This window comes from Pseudopipra pipra, chromosome 8 (assembly GCF_036250125.1).
Source record: "Pseudopipra pipra isolate bDixPip1 chromosome 8, bDixPip1.hap1, whole genome shotgun sequence".
Lineage (NCBI taxonomy): Eukaryota > Metazoa > Chordata > Aves > Passeriformes > Pipridae > Pseudopipra > Pseudopipra pipra.
Window position 1 is genome coordinate 14,748,048 of NC_087556.1, and position 21,447 is coordinate 14,769,494.

Genomic DNA, 21,447 nt, shown 5'->3' on the forward strand with positions numbered 1-21,447 from the left:
TAGGAAAGTGCTATAGCAGGTTTTACCTCCTCAATGAACAGTCAACACTTTTAATACTATTTTAACATACCTATTTCTAAAGAAACTGAATAAGAATGGTACAATTTCCTACATGTAGATACTATCAAAGTAAATAAAAACATTGCTTAACTCTACCCCTACTGATCATTATACCAGTACAGTTTATTTCCTGTTAGAGAAGGTACTTGTGAATCATTATAGCCGTGTATATACTAACTTATATACTAGTGTATATACTAGTTATAATTAGTTAGTATAAACTAACTCTGTAAGGGAAAAAAATATTTATTCTAACTAAAACACTTAAACTTGTATAAACATAGTGTTCCACATGGTTAATTGTGTTTGCTGGTTAATGGGATTGTATCAATTTACATTTATACTTTTAAGCTATTAAAACTTGCACACACCCTAAGTCCACAATATAATGTGAAATCCTAGTCAGCCTGAAATCAGTAGAAGTTTTCTAGCAATCCTAAGAAAGGCAAGATTCCTCCTGGGACAAAAGAAGCCCTAAATCTTACAAATTCTAATTCTATAGATAAAAACTAAGCACATACAATGCAGTTCTACAATTCATGACAATTTGAGAAGGGGCTTGGGAGTACTTTGGAGCAAATGGGAATTTTGGTTTTCTGTCTGCGATGAGAAGGTTCAGATGGAAAAATGTGAAGTGACTATGCAAGGTACATTAGTAGTAAATAGGCAAAAAAGAAAATATTGAACACCTATACTGAGCCGAGAAGGTTTTGGCCATAGTAGCACAGACACAGTCAACTTGAAGCTGATGCCTGTAATAAGAGCATGAGGAGTTTAATCAGCACGTTTGTCTGAGCAGTCATTTCTCATGTTTTACCTCAAGAAATTGCTGCATTTCAGTGATGGGCAAGATGTGTGCATTTTTAATTTGTATATGTTATTTATACAGAAAAGTCTTGTCCAGGTCTTTTCCCAAGGACATAATGGAATAATATTTTAAACTTAACTAAAAAAAACCCCTTACAATTCCTTTAAATTAATAATATAATGGAAGAAAATGTCATGTTCTAGAGGTTTTGTTTGGTTTTTATGCAGAGCACTTCTGAAAATACCTACATTTGTTTCGATAGCTAATAATCTTGGATGAATCAAAGCAAGGAAAACTAAATTATTGCATAAGTAATTTAGCTCCGTTTTTGTATGCATGGATACACAGACTAGTTACACACTAACTTGAGTACCAGAAGAATAAGGTATTGACTTTTGCATCCCCATCTTGAAAACAATTATTACATAACCATGTTATTCCATTTATTAAATGTTACACTTATTTGTGCAACATTACTCCAGTCTTTTTGCTGCAGACATTAAAATGAGGACAGGCATATTTCTATGAAGCCTCTTTTGATGTATTTTGTAATAGTTTAATTCTGGGGAAAAAAAATGTGTTGTGAGCTTTAGAAGAGATAAAAGGAAACTATGCTCTCCACACCCACATCACAAGCTGTCCTTAGGAATGCAAGTACATACAACTCTGGAAGTGTAATAATCACCATCTTGCTCATTACCTGGGACCTCCAGGGCTGAATCACAAACCTTTACACCTCGAGTTAAATATCCTAGCAAGCAGCTGTAGCATATTCATATCCGCTGTTGGCCAGATGCAGCCACAGAGTGGGAGGCACAGCACAGTGAACAGTGGGCTGCACACGCACACCTACTCAAAAGCAAGTTAAAGATTGGCTAGAGACTAATCCATTTTATAGGCTAAGAAATTGATTTTCAGAGAAGCTGAACTACAGGTGCTCCAGTCTGTTAAAAAAAAAAAAAGTCAGCTTAACTCTGGTGGTACTATTAGCAGGGTTCACTGCAGCATAGGAAAGCATGGGAAACATTGCCTTAGCCTCTGGTATTCCCTAAGTCAGGTTCCATTGTGTGCAGTGTGACACAGTTATTCTTTTCCTGGAGTGGTGGCTAAGGGCATTTGTTTATAACCACAAAACTAGGGACCAAAGTCTTACAAATACTCCACGCAAAGAATGTTTAAATAGTCAAGAATCTACATTCCAAACACAGCATAAAGAAAAAAGAAAGCTAGAAGAAGGTACACCAGGCCTAACTGGATGCACTACCACCTCAAGAAATACATGTGAAAAAAAAAAAAACCAACAAACCAAACCAACAAAAAACCCCAGAGGGAACACATGGGAAAAAACACTTCTGTGTGCTCATCAGTACTTCACTGAGAAGCATGGGGTGAAGAAAGAACTGCCAACAGAGGAGCTGTGTTGGGCTTTGCAAAGGATATTAAGATGGACAAAGATACTTTTTCAGTTACATAATTGAAAGAAAGACATTAAGGGTAATATAGGCAAGTTCCCAACCTCAAATTCATATGTTGCACTTACTTAAATAAGAAGGGCAATAGTGAGCATGGAGTGAAAGGGAAACAGCTGATAGTAATGACACTAGACAATAAAAATCACCTGAGGTAGAAAAAAAAATCAAATCTTGTGTAGCTCAAACTCTAAGAGTCTAGTTAATCTCCACTCCAACTCAGAACTCAAGAATAGGAGACTACAACAGTACCAAGGACTTTCTACCAAACTTAAACAAAACAGAATTAACACAAAACAAATAAAGAGTATTATAAGAAGGGAAATATGATGTTTGAGATTGACATTTTTATAATTCAGATTCCAGTAACAGACAAAATTTTGCAATGACAAGTTGAAAGCAACAACACACAGAAAATAAATAAAAATATTTAGAAGCTGTAGCTTGGGATTACTCAAAGCAGACGACAACGCACTAAAGTTCCTCTGACTTAAAAGTGAACCTCATCTCAGCATTATGTGCTAAAAAAGCACAAATAGTGTAATTTCTCAACATTAATAGGATGACTGTGGATCACCATCATATAGCAGCCGGTGCAACTTCCAAGAGAGACAAGGAAAAGCAATAGCATTGTGTAAAGGTCTGAGAGAAGCTCACTTGAAATACTGCATACAGTGTAGTCTCCTTCATTCAAGACATTAACTGGAATTAGAGCAGGGAGAGGAGAACTGCTAGAAAGATAAAGGCAATGCAAAGCTTATTTTATGAAATGAGATTAAACAAGATTGATTTGTTTAGTCTACTACAACAAAAGCTGAGAGAGGATAGGATTGCTGTCTAACTGTTAGTTAAAAAGCTGAGAGGCAAAACAAAAAAAAAAAGGAGTATTTAATTTAAAAGAGAATTTTGGCATGAGACCAAATGGACTTTAGCCGACCATGATTTTTTTTTTAAGTATATGGTGGTAGCTCATTGTTTCTGATGCTATCCCAAGTCAGTTCCAATGGCAAATGGCTCACCAGCAATATTGTAAAAAAATCACATTCTGTAACAGCCATCTTCTGGGAATAATAGGAATAAACCACACAATTGTTGTTAAGATGGAGTACAGCACACTTCAAAACAAAATTATCCAATGTGACGGTTGCAACAGGGAAGGGAGGACTCAGAGCCCAGCAAATTCTGTCCTGTTCCAAAGCCTTGCACGATGGAGATGTTGACACACAGGATTATATCTTCTACAACTAAATAACATTTTTGTGATGGGAAGAACTGCACAATACTAACGGCGAGGTAAACAACAGTGTAAAAACTGTCTATTTTTCCTTCTAACACTTCAGAAGCCCTAGCTTTTTTTTTTTAGCAACACAAAAAAGTCCCAAAACAACCAGTGAGAGACAACCACATTACACAGGAAAGAGCTACAGAACTCCCTTATGAAGAGGAAACCTATCCTGACAAAGGTATTACTTTTTCCAGTGGAAAACGAGTTATTAGCAAAACCCATAAAATCTTAAGTTGAACACAGCAACTTTTATATTTTTGAACGAAATAAACCTGCCACAAAGAATTCTTCCTTAAAATGAAATAAAATACATAAATAACAAACAACCTAAAGACTACATTCAATAGCAAAGCAAATAACATTTGAAACAAAGAGACTTAAGTAGATGTTAATTTGTGAAGGGATTTTTCTTGATATATCTAAAAAGGTCTGAAAGCAGATAATGTGACAACAAATATTCCTCAGAGGGAAAAAAAGGCAAACTAATTCCTTCTGAGGCACTGACCTGCTCGCAGTCCTGATAGGTGCTCCCATACAGGGCCTTTCCCACGGGACCAAGGTGTCAGGGAGAGCCGAGGGCCAACCCCTCACAGCCCTTCTTTCTCCAAGTAGAGAGTTGATGCTGCTTCCATGTTCCCAGGCATCCAACTGCTGAGTTGCATGCACCACAGCCTTCCAGTAGCCATTCCTGCACTTCTGAAGAGGAGCCTGCTGTGATGAGTGTTGATCTTTCCCAGGTGAGCAAGTCAAAATGCACAGTTCCTCTCAATTTGCCCAATTAGTGTTACTCAGTGCCCCACGCTGGGGATGGATGCTGGTGATCTGGCAGATTTCCATGAGCTGTAAATTCTGGGAGATGCCTGCAGTGGCTGTGCCCAGATGTTTTATCCCTCAGGCTGGGTTTCCTCTCATCAGTAACTGGGGAGGGGGACACCCATATCCTCCACCTCTCCAGATGCCGTGGCTGTGGTACACATGTGCCTTTGGGCGCTCACTGCGGAGGGGAGGTGCTGGGGAACCTTCTCAAAGCTCCTGGGGGTGACAGGGACTTGGAGCTGCAGACCTGGTGGACAAAGCTCAAGAGCCTGTCAGTGGTGCCCATCAACCCAGTGGCCCGTGAGGCTGCGTGAGCCACTTTTACAGCCAATGCAAGGGGAAGTGGGCATTTTATGTAGAGAATTACACACTGCTGACATGCTAGCCCCGAGGAAAACCCAAGGTCTAAACACCCTTCATGCTGGTTATTCCCCTCTTTCTAGCCAGCTGAGGAATCCTGCCTTTATTAGGAGGAAGGAAGGGTGCTTTGGATTGCACATGTGCTGAGTATCCCACATATAAAAATGAGACAGCCAGGCCTTGGTAATTCCTCTTTTCCCAGGCAGTTTTTACCTTGAATACTGTGGAGCTACTGCTCTCTGAAATTAATACTGAGCTTGTGCAAGCAGTGTGACACAAGTAGGGGTTGCATCATTCCTGAATATGTCTTTATTTTATTGTGCTATAGATCAGAATAGCCGATAACTGTTAATGCTGATAATACATATTTAAAGAACAAAAACATATCTGAAAAATGAGGAATTCTCCAGTTCACTGGTCCTATTTCAGAAATCTACAATGACCTCCCCAGTAAGAAAACTAATTGGTCTTGGGCTTGTGATTCTGAAAAATGTTATCCCTGAATGCCTGATATCTGTAGTCTGCTGTGACATTAAACAAGGATGCAGACTCCTGCTCACAGCACGAGCAGGAGTAAATGTGATAACAGAACTGACCTCTTCGTTCCAGTCTGCTGGGAGAAAGACTAGGTTAAAAAAAAGCTGATGCATCTTCATGGGCTCTTAAGGAGTTGCTCTGTTGAGAATACAGCTGGGACAAACTCATGTTAAACATGCCTGAACAGCCAGCACCACGTAATTTCTTATGGACTAGAAAGTAGCCATTTAGTGACAACTTTCAGGCACAATTGAATTAAAAGATATACTTAGGTATTAACTAAAAAGATGCTAATAAGACCATTCAGTCTGTACTTAGATTGTTAAAACCTATATTAGAGAAGAATATTAAAGCAGAGGTACAAAAACTACACAAAGTAGAAGATAAACAACTTTGACCACATATTAAGAGTGCCAACTGATATTTTATATCATGAGTAGGAGGTCCCAGTTGTATACATTCATAAATCTTGTCTCTTCCTTGAAATGTATAGCTTGCTATTTTACTGTTCTAAAAGGTAACCACAGCTAAAATCAGTAACAGAGATAAATGACAGAAATGTGACGGTGGAAGTTCTGGGGCTTGGACATTAATGTTTTATTAAGGTTTTGAGGTAGCACTCATGACAGAACTAGGCAAACACAGGTGACAAACACAAATAGTGTGAAGAAAAGCAAGCCTTTATGGTTAAAAGGTCTAACGTGTGGGGTTTTTTTACTGAACTAGAACAAAGATTTATTTTTTTTTCTCCAGAAAAAGAAAAGCAACTTGATTTTCTTCTTCTGGACTCTTACATAAAGTTGATGGAGCACTGTCATATTCAAAACCTTTCCATTTGGCTTTTTGGCAAACAAGGGAAGAAAAAGGTTTTCTTTCTCTCCATAGCACTTATTAGTTTGCTAATGACATTGAACACAAAATTTGAAGGATATGCGATTCATAAAACCTAAAGGACATAGAAATAATAGGTTAGTAAGGGTGGGAGCTAGTAAGATTCATGCTTATCTGCAAACAAATGTGACGTTTTCAGATCTGTCAGCTGCTTTTAGGAACAGAGATACAGTTTTCCTGTAAATGCAAGCAGAGATAGACCGACAATTCATGTACATTCAGAGTTGTGCTGATTTGACTAAAGGCTTGACTGCACATGGAATTATTCAAGAATAAAAGCAGCATTCTGACTGAGTAACGTCTCGTGCAGATGTGCTTGGTCTAGAATACAAACTAGAATAAGGTAATTATGTTATGTGATAAGCTTCTATATGCAGAATATTTTCGTAAGGCTGTGACAATTAGATTCACATCTTGCCTCAGCCTGAAACAATTTTCAACTACAGTAGTATCTTAAAATTGATTTTTTAAAAACCTCTTCAGTTAAAATTCTAGGAATCCCTTCCAGGACTTTTTTTTTCTGTTGAAACTAATTTGTCTTAGTTTGATTGAGAACAGGTTTTAAATACATGAAATCACTGTAGATTTCCTGTACTTTACTTACAAATTTCATGTAATCCTGAGTCTTACCTGAGCTCAAGCCTCTGAAATCTGGATTTATGTGTGGCTTGAATTTATGTTCTATCATTCTAGGGATATTCTGACTTGACAGTCTTCCAGTGTCGGTTCCACAGTTCCCTAGGGTGAGGATTTCTGGCCCTTTTGCTTACTTATTCCCACACTGCTTCTCTGTATGAGACTTCACATCTTCCAGCTGCCTATACATCAGCAGTCTCTGGTCAGATGTCTCTATGAAATGCTGGGAGGATGGAGAATCACACATGAGTTCCAGTTGCCTTTTGGTGTGAATAGAGCAGAAAGTGTCATTTCAGGAGGGACCTCCACAATTGTGCTCTGCATGAAACCTTGAGCAAGAAACAGCCCAAGATGTGATAAAATAACTGGTTCGTCTCTAGCTTGAAAGAACTAAAAATCTCAGCATCAAATTCTGCATAATAAAGTGACCAAAGCAGTTCTAAAGTTTGTTTCCTGTCTCTGTTGAAAGGACTATGAAGGTCCTACCATCTCCTTCCTCGCCCCTCAATCAGCATGAAGATTCCAGTGAAAACTCTCTAACAGCACAATGTGAGTTTTAAGACATAAAAGGAATGGTCCAAGGCAGAATTAGGGAATCTAGACTAACTGACCTATACTTTGGAGGATTTTCTGGACTGTGATTCACAGTCATTGTTTATGGTGTATCACACTATGAAATACCTTAACCTCATGAGGGAAGAAGGCATGCTACTTCCTCAGCACCACCCTTCTTACATCATAACCTAGCCTGCAAAGTTAAAGTGGGCCAAGATGGCCTCAAATCAAGGTAAATGTTTTTAAAAGCCAGCTAATTATTTCTAATTATTTCTAAAAAAACTAAATAAAAGAAAAAATCAAAACTGTAATTATAGGAGAAATGTGTACATACTTCTTCATACACTTTCACTCTATAGCTTTGTCTTACTGCTATAGTGCTAAATGCAGTTTCACTAGTGCTAGCTTTATGGCATAATCTATGCTGTGTCACAGTAAGTTAAATTAAAGATTAAATTAAGAAGTTCCTTAGTGGCTTGTGCCACTGGTCTTTCCCTTTTCAGAAGGGAAAAATGGAGACTAGTAAAATATAGACATAATTTAAATGTTTCTCCACTGCTAATTGTTAATACTTGAGAATTTTTCACACAGGAAAAAGGTAAGACATCTGAAGATTCTGTGCAGATCAAGCATGGCCTTTCTATAGAGTTCCCTCCTATAACTAATCTGCTAAGCAGACGGCAGCAAAGGAAAATCCTTTTAGTATAGGTGCTGTCCAGCTATAGAACTGCAAAACCTTAGGTCTAGGGATTAGCATTATTTTAGGAATGATGGAGGGAAGCCTGCATCCAAGGCTTTGCTAATCTGAAATAGTAGCAATGTGTCAGCCTTTTAGTCTGATCCCCTTGTGCAATAGTCACATCTGACATTACTTTGGGTTTAGGTGTCTTAAATCTACAATAATTACTAGTCTGTCTGTGAGTTAAACTGGCCTGAAACAGCTTTTGGACAAGTGAATGATCAGAGATGAAATAAAGAAATATTAATTATGTAAAATTATCAACTTTTGGCCTTGCAAGCTGCTTAGTGTAGAAGGAAAGACTTTTTGTCTTTCCAATGATAAAAACCCCCCTTGTTCTTTCCTTGCTTTGGTAGAACTTTCTACCTTAGACAGGCCTGAGTCAAACACCCAGATTACTGTAGAGCAGATGGGAAACCAACAGGGAAATTTTTCTTGGATGAACTATGGGAAAAATGCCTAAAGATTTGTCATGCAGATTGAACCAGCACCTCTCATTCAGTGAAGAACTGAAAAGTGTGAAAGAGAAAAAGAGAAGTGAGACAACAGGGATGAAAATGCAGCCTCTTTGTTCTCTGATACTGAACCAGAGATGAAGGAACAGAACTGATGGGAGTTGGTATATTACCCTACTGACCCAATAACTTAAATGGCTGAACCCTGCTTTAACATCCATGGGTACCTGTGGGTCGTCCTTCATACTAACAGCTGTGCAGTGACTGACACATGAGGAACAAGTCCATGAACTTGTGCAGCAAACAGCTATTCCCACTTGCACTAATTCCCATGCAACCACCCAGCTCTCCACTGCCACCACCGGTGAGACTGTGTTGCTGGTTATTAACGTTCCTTTAACAGATATTTTTTCAACTTTGTCATTTAGTTCTGGCAGAGGAGATTCTTGTAATGTTTTTCATTACAGTATTTAGTATTTCAAGAATTATTTTTAATAAATGGCTTTGATGGTAAAATATGTTATGGTGTAAGTTCTCAGAGAAAAAAGGAAGGGTCATGAAGTTATACCATAGAAATCTTATAAATTGTTAGGAAAAAAACAACAGTAAATAAACAGTATGCTACAACAGCACAAAACATTCCTGCATTATTCCTTCATACAGGTTACATACAGATGGGGCAAACAGCCCTAAAAGGATTACATGTTGGTTTTTTCAGTGGTGGCAGATGCTTTCTTCTTGTTGGTACTGGGTCTTGAACATTTTCTTAGTAGTAATTTTGACTTGGCATCTAATTTTCAGCTGTACAGATGCAGCATGTCAAAATAAAAATCCCTATATACTTCAGCATCTTAGCATCATTGACAACACTGTTTTTCCTTCAAACATACCTTCTTCTACTGTTCTGCAACTCTGTAGTTAAGCTTTGTGCTCAGTAGACTTGCTTCTGTAAACAGTGGCAAGACACTATTATTCAGAAAGTCTCATCTTGTTCAGATAAATTAAAAAGTTGGCCTAAGGACACTGCACCTTCATGTTGAATGGTGCTCAGTGCCTTTGCAGTCAAGCAAGACCTGAACAATAATTAAATAATACATTTTAAGTATCATATATACGAGCACTATTGATTGAGATAATGGACTTAACAAAGTTGGTACAGCCTCAGAGTTACTATTTCAGATATGTTAAAAACATTCTCTGTTTGTGAATATATCACGTTATTAGCTGATTCACAAACTTCACTACCACATCATTCATTTTGGCTTTTAACAGCAAAGTGGTTACTTAAATGCAGAAGTCAAGAAAACCAAATTCTGCATAGCAAAAATATGACTTTATATATGTATATAAGTATCTACAAAACATTTAAAGGTAAAATTTACTTTTGAATATGTGTTCCATGAATTGAAAACTGGAACAACATTTTTCCATTTAAAATTGTGTTCAAATAAGATTGAGATTTGTTCTTTTTTTTTTGTTTTTCTGTTTTGGTTAGTAAAACTGAAGTCAATTAAAAAATAAATATAATAAAAATCCCTTAAATCTGAAAGATTTCCATACTACCTATAAATTCTAATAATAGTTGCATTCTCTTAGGAGGAATAACTGGAAAATTGATTGTATAGTGGCTGCTTAACACTTCGGTTTGCAATATTTCTATGCATCCAAGAGACAGAAATGACTATTCCACTCTCTTCCAGGTTGTAGCTAGATTTTGTAGTGAAATATGCCTGTTAAGACCAAGTCTCAACTCAGCTAAGTCATTTTTAGCTCAATACAGAACTGCTCAGGCTAAAATTCTCTTTTCTTGGACTATTCTTGCAAAGAAAAAGAAAATGGGATGTTTATGTTAAAGCTCTGTGGCTCTTACGGGAATGAAATTGAGACAGAAATCCTCTGTTCATGAAACAAGTACACTGTTAGCAGTGGATGGGCTTCTTAGTGATTCTCCCCCCCCTAAAGAAAGGATCATCAACAACACTGGAAGTCACCCCTTGACTACAGCAGGGTAAAGACTGGTGTCTGGTTCTGTTTTGGTAAGATAAAAGCTTTTGCACTACTGTCAGGAAGCAGCAAGGGCAGATGCTCTGACAGGGAATAGGGAGCCAAGGGCAATGCCACAGCCAGCAGGGCAGGGTCCTGGCTGTCCCAGTGAGGAAGCAGGGCAGGACCAGAGCTAACAGCTGATATTGGAGAGATGAGCTGATATTAGACATTCAGACCATTAGAGAAGTTTGTGGTGGTGAGGCAGGTCAAGCTGTCAGTCTATCTGCAGGTCAGATCAGACCTAGTAGGTGTAACTGGGGTCATGATCTCTGAGGATGTCCATGGTGACAAAGTGAGGCCAAGGCCATCAGCCCATGGGTGGAGCTTAGGAGCAATGGGGCCCATGGCCAGGCTGGAGACTGACATTGCCTATGATCTCACTCAGGCACGGACTGAGGAATCTCCAGAGACTGTGGGCAGGGTTTGGGGGAGACCCTCAGTGAAGCTGTTGAGGGCCTTCAGGGTCTATTAAAGCCGTGAGGGCCCTGACAACTACAGTGTAAAGTATTGTCTATTGGCCCACCAACTCACGCCATGTGGGCCATTCAAAACTCATTAGAGATGCCAAGAATTTTACCTTCTGATGTTTAAAGAACTTCCTAGAGATAAAACTGTCATCTCAGAGTTGTCATGTTCCCTGAAAAAAGTCTTAAAGCACAATTTCATCACTCCTGTATATTATTTAAATCTAACATAGGACTCTTCTATTCAAACCCAATTATTTTGCCAGTGAAAGAGTGGAAAATGCAAATTGCTAACCTGTAGAGGTGGATGTATAATTCTGCATATGCCCAGAACTCAAAATTGAAGAAAATCATCCCAGAGGTATCTTCTTAGTAGTTTCACTAAAAAAAAAAAAAATACAGTCTTAATTTTGTCTGAAACTTTTTATTCATTTCATGTGGAACAAGCTTCCTGACTGACATATATGGGCACTTATCTGAAGATAATGCTTAGTCTTACTGCACAAGTGTGTAAATTTTATGCTATTCATAAAGTCTCAGTTTGGACCCATTTTAAGGTTATTCACCAAAGGAAAATAAGAGTATATAAGAGGTTTTCTGCTTAAAGTGAATTTTTAATGCAGTTCATATTGGCTTATTTTGTGTAAATAAACAAGAACTGAGAAATCTAAGGCTAGGTAGAGGTCAGATTTTGTCATTTAGTATCTGCTCCTAAAAGGCCTCTCCTTGCAAATAGTACCTCAGACAGAATGCACAAAAATGAAAGTTTTAGTCAATTAAGTTTGTTTAAATGGCATTATGGAGGATAAGCCCAAATTGTTTCAAAAAATGTTATTCTGGTGTTCAGAGACCTTGTACTTAGGCAGTCAGCCAGAATCTATCACAATGGATTCACAACAATCAAGACCTTGACAAGTTTTATGTCTAAAGAAAACCAGTTAGTCAATTAATGGTTAAAGACTTCAAAACATCTTTTTGTTAGTATGACACTGATTCAAAAGATAAAAGACCACGCAAATCTTTTCAATAGTTTTCTGTTCTTTTCTCCAGATCTTCTGAGGAGGAGGAATGACGAAAAAAAAAAATCCAGCCACAAATCCTGCTAGAATGCATAATAGTTACCTAGTAGCCAATAGTTTAGAGTAACTCTTCCATTAGCAGTTGGTACATTTCCTCTAAAACAGAAAGAAACTTTCAATAGATTTTACAGTTTCAGACTTCAGTCTTTAATTGGATGTGGCCATTTAATTTTGAATGAAATAGTTTTTCTTTTATTGCATTCTGATACATGCCAGCTTTGACAGAGAAAGCAAGCAGTATAATGCTCATATGGCACATTAAGAGCCAAACTCTGTTGTGGCTTTGCACTTCAGAGACCCTAAATTCTGTAAAATTTGTTCGTTAAAAGGCTTGACTACAGCAGTCTCAGTGTTAGAGGTAATGCAATAATTGAAGGAGGCACAATTGCTTTTTCCAAAACCTATTTTTGAACTCTATGAAGGGAGAAAATAACAAATTGTCTGCCCCTATTTCTTTTCATATTCTTTAGCTAGCTGCACTTATTGCAGGAGCTCCTCAATGAAATTCTGTGCCCTGGTAATACAGAAAATCTGCATCATCACAGAGATTTCATTCATCATGAAATCTAAGACATCTTTTAGGAATCTATATTTCTTCAGAAAACACATGGTTCTGATTCCTAAAGCTACTCAGAACTCACTGCTCTAAGTGCCATTGAGCACACTCTAAATATTATAGTGAGGATATAATGGACATAATGCAAGTACATGCATGTACACTGCCTCGTAGATTTTCTTTGCTTGCAACTTTGACCCTTCTCAGCAGCCATTTGGATGCCTTCTAGAACAGTCAAGGACTTAGGATGTGGCAATTCCTGGGAATCTCTTAAAGCAAATGTCTTCCCAGTACATGTCTCCCCAGCTCTGCTGACATGAGCAAGTTCTTTCATGAACATAAATTGTTCACTGGAGGAAAATTCAGTGCTTTTTTTTAGTGGCCTAAATTTGGGAAATTATCCTTATTAGGATTAGTGTTCCAACAGAAAAATGCTAACACATCACTGGACTCAGTTTTCACTGAAATTCTGCAATCCAATGAAGTTCTCTTAAGGAGTTCTTGCTTCCAAAATACCAGTTTTCTTGGTACCCAACAGTTCCAGCCATTTTGATGACCTGGAATAAACAATTTAGATATTCAAATGCACTGACTACATCTGCAGACTTGCCTTAGCTTTAAGAATATTATATGTAGAAATATGGGATAAAAAAAGAAAAGCCAGAAAAATAATATATTCTCTTGTGTGAGATTCAACATCTGTCTTGAGAATTCTTTGGCCTAAAGCTGCCCAGGATCCTTCTACTGTAGACCAATTTTTTTCTTTTAATTATTATTTTCAGGTTAGTTTGCTTCCTTTAACAGTGAACAGACCTGCAGATAAAGCAATTCTCCAGTGGCAAAATATTGCACAGGTTTTCCTCTCTTCCGGTCAGAGAATCAACTTCTGTCCCTTAATTGCATCCATTTGAAAAATTTTAAACTCATCTTTTTTTTCTGTCCAATTTCAATAATTGTCATACTTGAAGGCACCTGCAGAGAAGACTGATGAACCATCTTCCAGCGGCCATCAACTTTCTGAACATATAAATTGTTTATTCAAGGCTCAGTCACAAAGATCAAATAGTTTCTTCACTCATACCATGGTGGCAGCTTTATCAGTAAGGTAGACACATATGCATTACACAGTGCCACCATTTTCGGAAAAACAACCTCAAAGCATCAACCAGGATTCATCAGTTCTATTTAAACAGATTCCTCAAACATGACAGAGTCAAAGGAATGGTAGAGAGCAGACTGGGGACAATTTGTATGGGAACTAAGAAATTACATGTCCTTAGTACTTTTGTCATTGTTAATACGAACGATGGTTACTAAAGTTCATGGAGATGACTTCAGCTGTTCAGGTTAAAGGTGTCTTTTTCCACAAACCTACTATCAGCCTGGCTGATAGCCTCTGCACCTCATAGTGCTAGCAAGGGATTTTCTACTGTGCATAAATTACACTAAATTAACCATCACTGGCAGGTGGGTGGTAAAATTATATATTTTTACTGAAGCCAGCAGTTGGGATTTTCAAGGGCATTCTTCTTTTTGTTTCAACAGGAATATCAGTGAAAGAATGTGCACCCTGAAAAATTCTGCCTTAGTATTTTCTTCTTGGCTGGAAACCAAATTGCTGTCAAAAGGTGCAGCTCATCAAGAGAGGGAGCCTTTGTTTTGTTTAATTTCAAAGTTATAAAACATAAAACTGTGAAACTGTGGTAATAAAATTTCAGCCAACTTAAGCAGGGATGCAATATATTACCAAATGTTTTCTGAAGCAATGAAGATTCAAAGTGTGGCTTCCTCTTTTTGCATTTTCTTTTTGTCACAGCAATTAAATTATTCTTTGTGAAAAATAAACTTAGGCATCCATTTATTTTCAAGGATATGTTTTCATTAACTCAGGTCTAGAGCTATTTAGAAAACAGGAGAAAATATTTATCACTGTTTTCATTTGATTAGTTGAAATGTTGCTGGCAAAATCAACATTTCAACATGTAAAACCTTTTCATTAATTTTATGAATGTCAACAGGGACTGGTTTGGCAAAAAAGGTAGGGATAGAAGATCTATGCCCAGCAGCCACAATGTATTGGAAAATTAAATTGACTTGGTAAATCTGTCCCCAAACTACCAGACAGAATTAAGTTGCAAGCATTAGAGTTGTCTCCTTTTCAAATCCAAAGTATGAGCTTTCCTGAAAGAATCTCCTTTGCAGAATTCTTTGCGCATCAACCATTAAAAACAAACAAACAAACAAATGAGAAAAAAGGCCTGGCTTTTCAAAATATCTCATGTTGGCTGACCAGAAAAGCTAGGTCATGAGTCATTTGTAAAAAATTTTGACCATCGTCATTGCTGCAACACATTTGGAAATCTTTGGATATTCTAGGCCTGTATATATGTATACATGTACATGAGTATAGTTCCTCTTGTGGTTCCCACTTCTTCATCTGCCAGCTGAAATATTTTGAGGTGAGAGGGGAGTTTTGCCAAGGGGAAAAGGTTCACAAATCTACTGTGAAGTTCACATTCACATTTGACCATATTATAACACAGCAGAATTCACATGTAAACTAACTTGAGATGTTTCCATGAAATCCACTGAGAACCAACTTGGGGGGATTTATAAAAAAAAAAAAGGAAGAAAGAACTAAAAAAATTGCATTCTATTGCAATAAGACACCCAACTTAGCTAATTATTTATGTATGCTCTTCAAAGTTAGAAGAACTCATTAGAGTTGAGCATATGAGCTAAGACTTAATCAACTGTAGTTATCAAATTCAGCTAGCAGTAAGCCACAAGCTCTGAAGGGTCCCAATTGACTGATAAATGCAATATTTTTTTAATTTCTACAATAAAAATAGCAGTATCATTTAATGCAAAATGTGAAAAAATTAGTACAACATAGTCACCCTCACTCCTGAGCTGAGAGTTTGGCCCTGGTCCTCCTCTCACTGAAACTATGAGCATGGTCTCACTGATACATCTGATTTACATGGTGTAAGTGTGCCTTTTTGTACACAAAATTTTAGCACATAGCAATCTCTGATGGCTGATTGCCACCCTCCCTCTCTCCTTCATCCTTTATAACTGGGTTTATAATAAAAACGTTGACACAGCCTTAACTATGGCAACATTAGCATTTGCCATTATAATTAACAGATTCTTCTTTTTTCTTTGTGATTTACATGCATATTTTCTTCCCAGTGCAGTAATCACAGATGGTATAGCTTGTAACATATACTATCCCTAAACAACAAATACATTCTTTTTCGAGTATGTCTCTGATAAATTTTATTTCAATGTAAAAGGTAATAGGCAGAAAATGTAGTTTGCTTACAAGTTTCCTTTATGGTTGTTTGACTGTCACTTTTCTGCAGATTTATGATAATCATTCTTGCAACAAAAACGTTTACTTCACTGTCTAAATAATAAGGTAATTTGTTACAGCTAATTACTCAAGTGCTTCCTTAATCTCAATTAAAAGATTCAGGCTGATTTTCTACATTTCTGCAGCAGTATGTTCCAGAATATCTTGTTAATGTATTCCCAATCACATATTTGTTAAGGAATGCATGGTCCATGCAAAACTGAAATGCTAAAATACATAGCTGCAATCTTAAACAATGATTTATTGTGACATGGGATGTGGGACATTTCCACAGCTTTTGTGATTGCAGTAATGAAGCTGTAAACCAAATAGCATGAAATGAAGCAAGGCCTTACAATTTAATCAGCTCGTAAACAGATCTACTGCATCAAGCAAATGACATTATTATCCATCCGAAGTAAATCATGCTAATCTCAGGAGATAAAATCAACATCATTAATGGTCACATGTCATATTCATCAACACTAAACCATCCCTTTTGACAGATTAATCCTAACTACAGCTCCCACGATGTATGGTAATAGGGCTTGTAGCATACATTTCATTCAGCAGTAAGGCTAACCAGCACTCTTAGTCTGCTATTACAAATAATTTTTTTATTGATTTACATATTTTAAAATGCATTTAAGGTGAGGTACCATTAAAAATCCTGTCACTATCACATATTTCTTCCTCACATTCTCAGCCTGTATTAATAGAAACTAGAAACTAAACATTGTATGCCATATAAATACTTTCTTTAACACACCATTAGTGGTAATTAAAGATTTCTGCCTATGTTTTTCACTCAGCTACGAAAATATTCCTTCTTTTTAATAGGGTTTAAAGAACTATTGATACTATTATTCTAATATCTCATTTGTAGTGTAGCAGAGCATAGTGCCCCTGGTCATGGATCAGGGCTCAATTGAGCCAGGTAGGATCCTGAAGACTATATTATCCATTATCTCATCATTAATGCAGCACCAAAAAACCTCAAAGATGCATTTATGATATTCACTCTTCACTGCAGCTTATCATGTCCTGCAGACTGGTTGTATATTTCTGCTCTGACTCTCGCTTCTGCGTATTGCCTATTTGTTCCAAACACAAAATATATTTATTTATCATGGAACTGACCCTGTATGAATGCTTTTGAAAAGTGTCCACTATTCAAAGTGTCACTTTCCCTGAACAGGAACTGAATTATATTGACAGGCACATTATCAAGGGCTGCTGACTGACAGAATGAATGACTGTGGCTACATGCCGCATTGCCAGTCATTGACTGAGTGGGTGCAAAAATTATCTACAACCTTTGGAGATCTAAAGGACTCTGAACTAAGGCTAGAAAAGAAGATATATGCAACTGATTTACTTGCAGAGCATTTATCAGCTTAGTACAAACATCTCAACTATTACCCAAACTACTTCACTAATGCAGTAATTCATTAATGGTTTATTCTCTCTCCTGAAACTATTTTTTAAGACATTCCTTTTATGCAATTATTAATGTTATGTTATTTAATATGTGTTTATGTTTCACCAGGGAAATGGTTGGGGTAATAATTTTAAAAGCAACCACTGCCTCCTGCATTTGTTTTTAAGCCAGTGTTGGTTAAGATGCATCTTAGTAAGATTATACAGGCAAGACAAAAACAATACTAAAGATGGCCTGTGGCTGACACACAGTAATCAGTAAGTCTTGTTAAGAGAGAAAGCAGAATGCTTCCTGGCCTGTGCTGGAGCTTTAGGAAAACACTAAACTAACCACAAAAGCATTTAATTTACTTGCCAAAATAATTTATTAGCCAGACTTATTTTTGATTGACATAATGGCAGCTTGAAGAAGTAGACCACAAAATTCTACTTTTTGTAAAATCACATCTATTGACTTGGGAAAAAAGAAGGGTAATAAAATTTTTCAATAAGTGCATTAATTTCAAAACCTCTAAGTACTAATGTCAAATTTACTGGAATCCACTGACCTTTAAGGAGCTTTTAAAGATTTTATGACTTAGATTGTCACATTACTTACCAAGAATACTTAAGAAACTGTTTTTCCTATCTAAGGTTTTTAATGTTGAGATTGTGAAGACTTTCTCTTTTCTGTCACTGTCCTTTTTACTCTCAGTACTCCCATACTTCAAGCTCAACATAACAAGTTACTTAATCTTTGACAGGCTGCAGACATCTGTGGTGCTCATCAGTGATGGTGGTTAGAGGACAAAAAGAATCACTGATGAGGAAGAGCAAAAAACTCCACCTTCCTCATAGGATTTTTGTGCTACTGCATAACATCTTAGTGAGAGCACAGTGTTGTTGAGCTACTACCCCTCCAAAACCATGTCCTAGTACCTCCTAGACATGTCTACTCCTGCAAAGGTTTACTAGGTAAAGCCAAGATGAAAGCAAACTGTCTTTTAAGGGGTATGGTTTAGGTGAACAAAAGGAAAAAAATGGCTTCTCAAGCAATACAAACAAAACTGGCAACAGAACTTCCTGGTAGTGTAAGTGGTATATAAAGTAAAGTTTTGCCAGCACAGCTATGGTGCAATAAATGAAGAATAAAAATAGTCCCTGATATAGCTATCAGACAAAAATTTTCCTGTGTAGACCAAGTCCTAAGAGGAAACATCACTTGAACAAAAATAATTAGCATCTAAAAAGAAAAAGGGTGGATTGCCTCACTTTTATCTGCAAGAAACGGAGGAACGAGACCATACAGTGGGCAAAAGACAGCAGGAATGTCTGCAATAGCTCATTTATGTGCATGCTAAGAGTATGGATTAGGACAACCATTAAAAGGATAAGGACAGTCCCACGGGGCCAACAGATAGCTAAGAGTAAAACCTATTATTTTTATTCCTAATATTTTGTCCTCCCAGTTTAGTAACTGTATGAAAAAACCTTCTTTGAGAATTTTGTATAATATTTAGCAGTGGGACTCACATAGTACCATGTGTAGTACTACAATACCGCATCATCTTAAGTTTTTTTAACAGACTTCATTAAAAATATCATTAGCTAATGATACAATTAGAGAGAACTTTTTCATCCATTTGTTTCATCTCTGAAACACAGCTGTAATAGCAAGATGTGCTTGGTTTTTAATAAGTCCTGATAATATTCTATCAGTTTAAAGGGCTACACATCGAACTTACACAGACAACTGGTTTAGTCTAAAAATGATAAAACATGTCAGGATATAAAGATCATTTCATTCCTTGAAAAGAAATCATGACTTAAAATATTGTGCTTTGGTTGCATGCGCAAGATTCCTATAATCAGTCATCCAAAATAAACTACACTATTTAGGAATTGACTAGAAAGCAAACAAGCTAAAAACCTGTTTTAAAAACCCATTAAAAAAGGTTAGGAACAGAAAACATCTTCATTTTTATGTATATGTTGTTTTCTGGTTTAAGTTCAGTGCAATTTAAGTCAATCTACTTAAGCAACAACAAAGTTTTCATGCTAGTAACGTTGCCAGTTACAAGCTAATACTATTACCTGAAGATATGCACAACTTAATTACCAGGGAAATAGTTGAGAATAAAAGCCAGCTGGAAGATGTGGGGTATCCACCAGTGACTGGTAAAGAAGGATGGATTCTCCTGCGTGTACATGTATGCTGAAGGACATTCAAAGTGACATACAATGGAGTTAGCATTTTACTACCATGATGCACTGGTGACAACGTTGGCAGAATACACAGCGCTGCATATGTAGGCCCCAATTTCTCTCCAGTATTTGAACTTGGCTCAGGTTTGTAATAGGTAGTGGAAGAAATAATCATTACTTGCTCATTAACCAGCATAGAATAAGTTGTTGGTTATTGCATTGTTTGAAATCTAGAACACTTTTAATAGTCAATGTAAAGGATGCAGGTTGAAGCATTAGTTAGAATATATGAAGAATTTATATTATTATAAAAAAAATCACTAAGAAGCCCTGGGAGTAACATAAGCTAGATATGCAGAGCTCAATCTATAATGCCATTAATACATTGAAACACACACCCTCCCCCCAGTGGAATATGCCTCAAATATGTAATTAGTGGCATGGCAGCATTAGTTCAACAAAGATATCAAGGCAAGAGAGACCTTATGAACATCATAGCAAAAAACTCCTGACAGCTGATTTTCCTTTTGGCCATTTGGTATGTAAAATATAGTAAGTTTATGCACCTATGCAATGAAAAATTGGTTCTTTCTTTATGATCCACATAATTTCTTCAAATCACCTTTTCATAAGTAATCTACATTGCCACTGTTGGGTCACATAGATGAAAACCCTAACTTTGTAGCTGACACCTTCATTTTCATCCCAGCTGACGGTAGAGCTTCTAATTTAGAGAGACAGAAGTATGTTATGCATAGTAACAAGAGGAGCAGTACCAGATCAGAACTTAAATCTAAGGAACTGAGAAAACATTTTTTTATACTCACTGTATATAAACACACAAAATACATGTAGCTCATGAGTGACCGAAAGTAGCCTCTCTCATTTTCCCATTTGCAAGCTTAACAGTGATATAAGCATGGACTTCAACATAGTCTTTCAGGTTTAATCTTCTCACACTGAGAGAAATCCAGACTGAAGAGTAAAGAAAATACATCCTTTGTTAAACCTGTATTATAAAAACATAAAACAATAAAAAAGTTTATTGCACTCTTGACTTTAAAGTCTCCTTTCAAAGTTTTCTTTCTCCTACAATATAGTCAGAGATAAATCATGCAAGCACAGGGATCCTTTCAGTTAATTTAAGGCTCAGTAAAGATAACACAGGATAGAAAAAACTCAGGTTTTTGTAGTGTTAGCCAACTTTTGCAATAAGGTGAATTACTTTTGATTTTTTATTTTAGAAAAGGCCTACCTGTGCTCCTTGTTTTTTTCCTTTTTTTTTTCCTTCATTCTGAATGCCAGAGGAAAAAAAATCAGTTTATTATTGAATCTTCATACACAAAGACTGTGAAAGCACATGCATGGTGATCCATTTCTGAGCTGTTGACAGTGGAGCTGGAAAACTCTGGAAACACTTTTTTAGTACCGCTTGGATTATAAAAGGGTCTTGAATACACAAACTGATTGGCTTCAATGGATTAGCAATAGCTATCTTAAAAACACTTTTGAGCTTATATGGACATTCCCTAGCTCTTCCTTTTAATGTGAAATTCTACTCTGAAAAACAACCATCAAAGCAATGCCTTTGTCATCAAACAAGTTTTATTTATGTGTGTGATGCATGCTCCTCTTAGCAGCTCAGTTAACTTTTGGTTTTATATAATACTCAGAGGGAACTTGAGCGTTCGGGCTCTGCATTCTTAACT

The 21,447-nt window shown here is 36.9% G+C and overlaps 1 long non-coding RNA gene across 2 annotated transcripts in view; it reads right to left on the reverse strand.

Moving 5' to 3' along the window:
* Positions 1 to 4,080: 4,080 nt before the first annotated feature.
* LOC135417927 (uncharacterized) overlaps positions 4,081 to 21,447 on the reverse strand; it is a 101,597-nt gene continuing 84,230 nt past the window's right edge. Inside the window, exons 4-7 of one of the 2 annotated variants that reach the window (XR_010432272.1) lie at positions 20,566 to 20,747; positions 11,417 to 11,502; positions 6,857 to 7,085; positions 4,081 to 6,403 (exon numbers count right to left, since the gene is read on the reverse strand). This is a non-coding gene — a long non-coding RNA (uncharacterized LOC135417927). Of the gene's footprint in view, positions 7,086 to 11,416; positions 11,503 to 20,565; positions 20,748 to 21,447 lie in introns of both variants that reach the window. The other variant, XR_010432271.1, reaches the window with a different exon arrangement.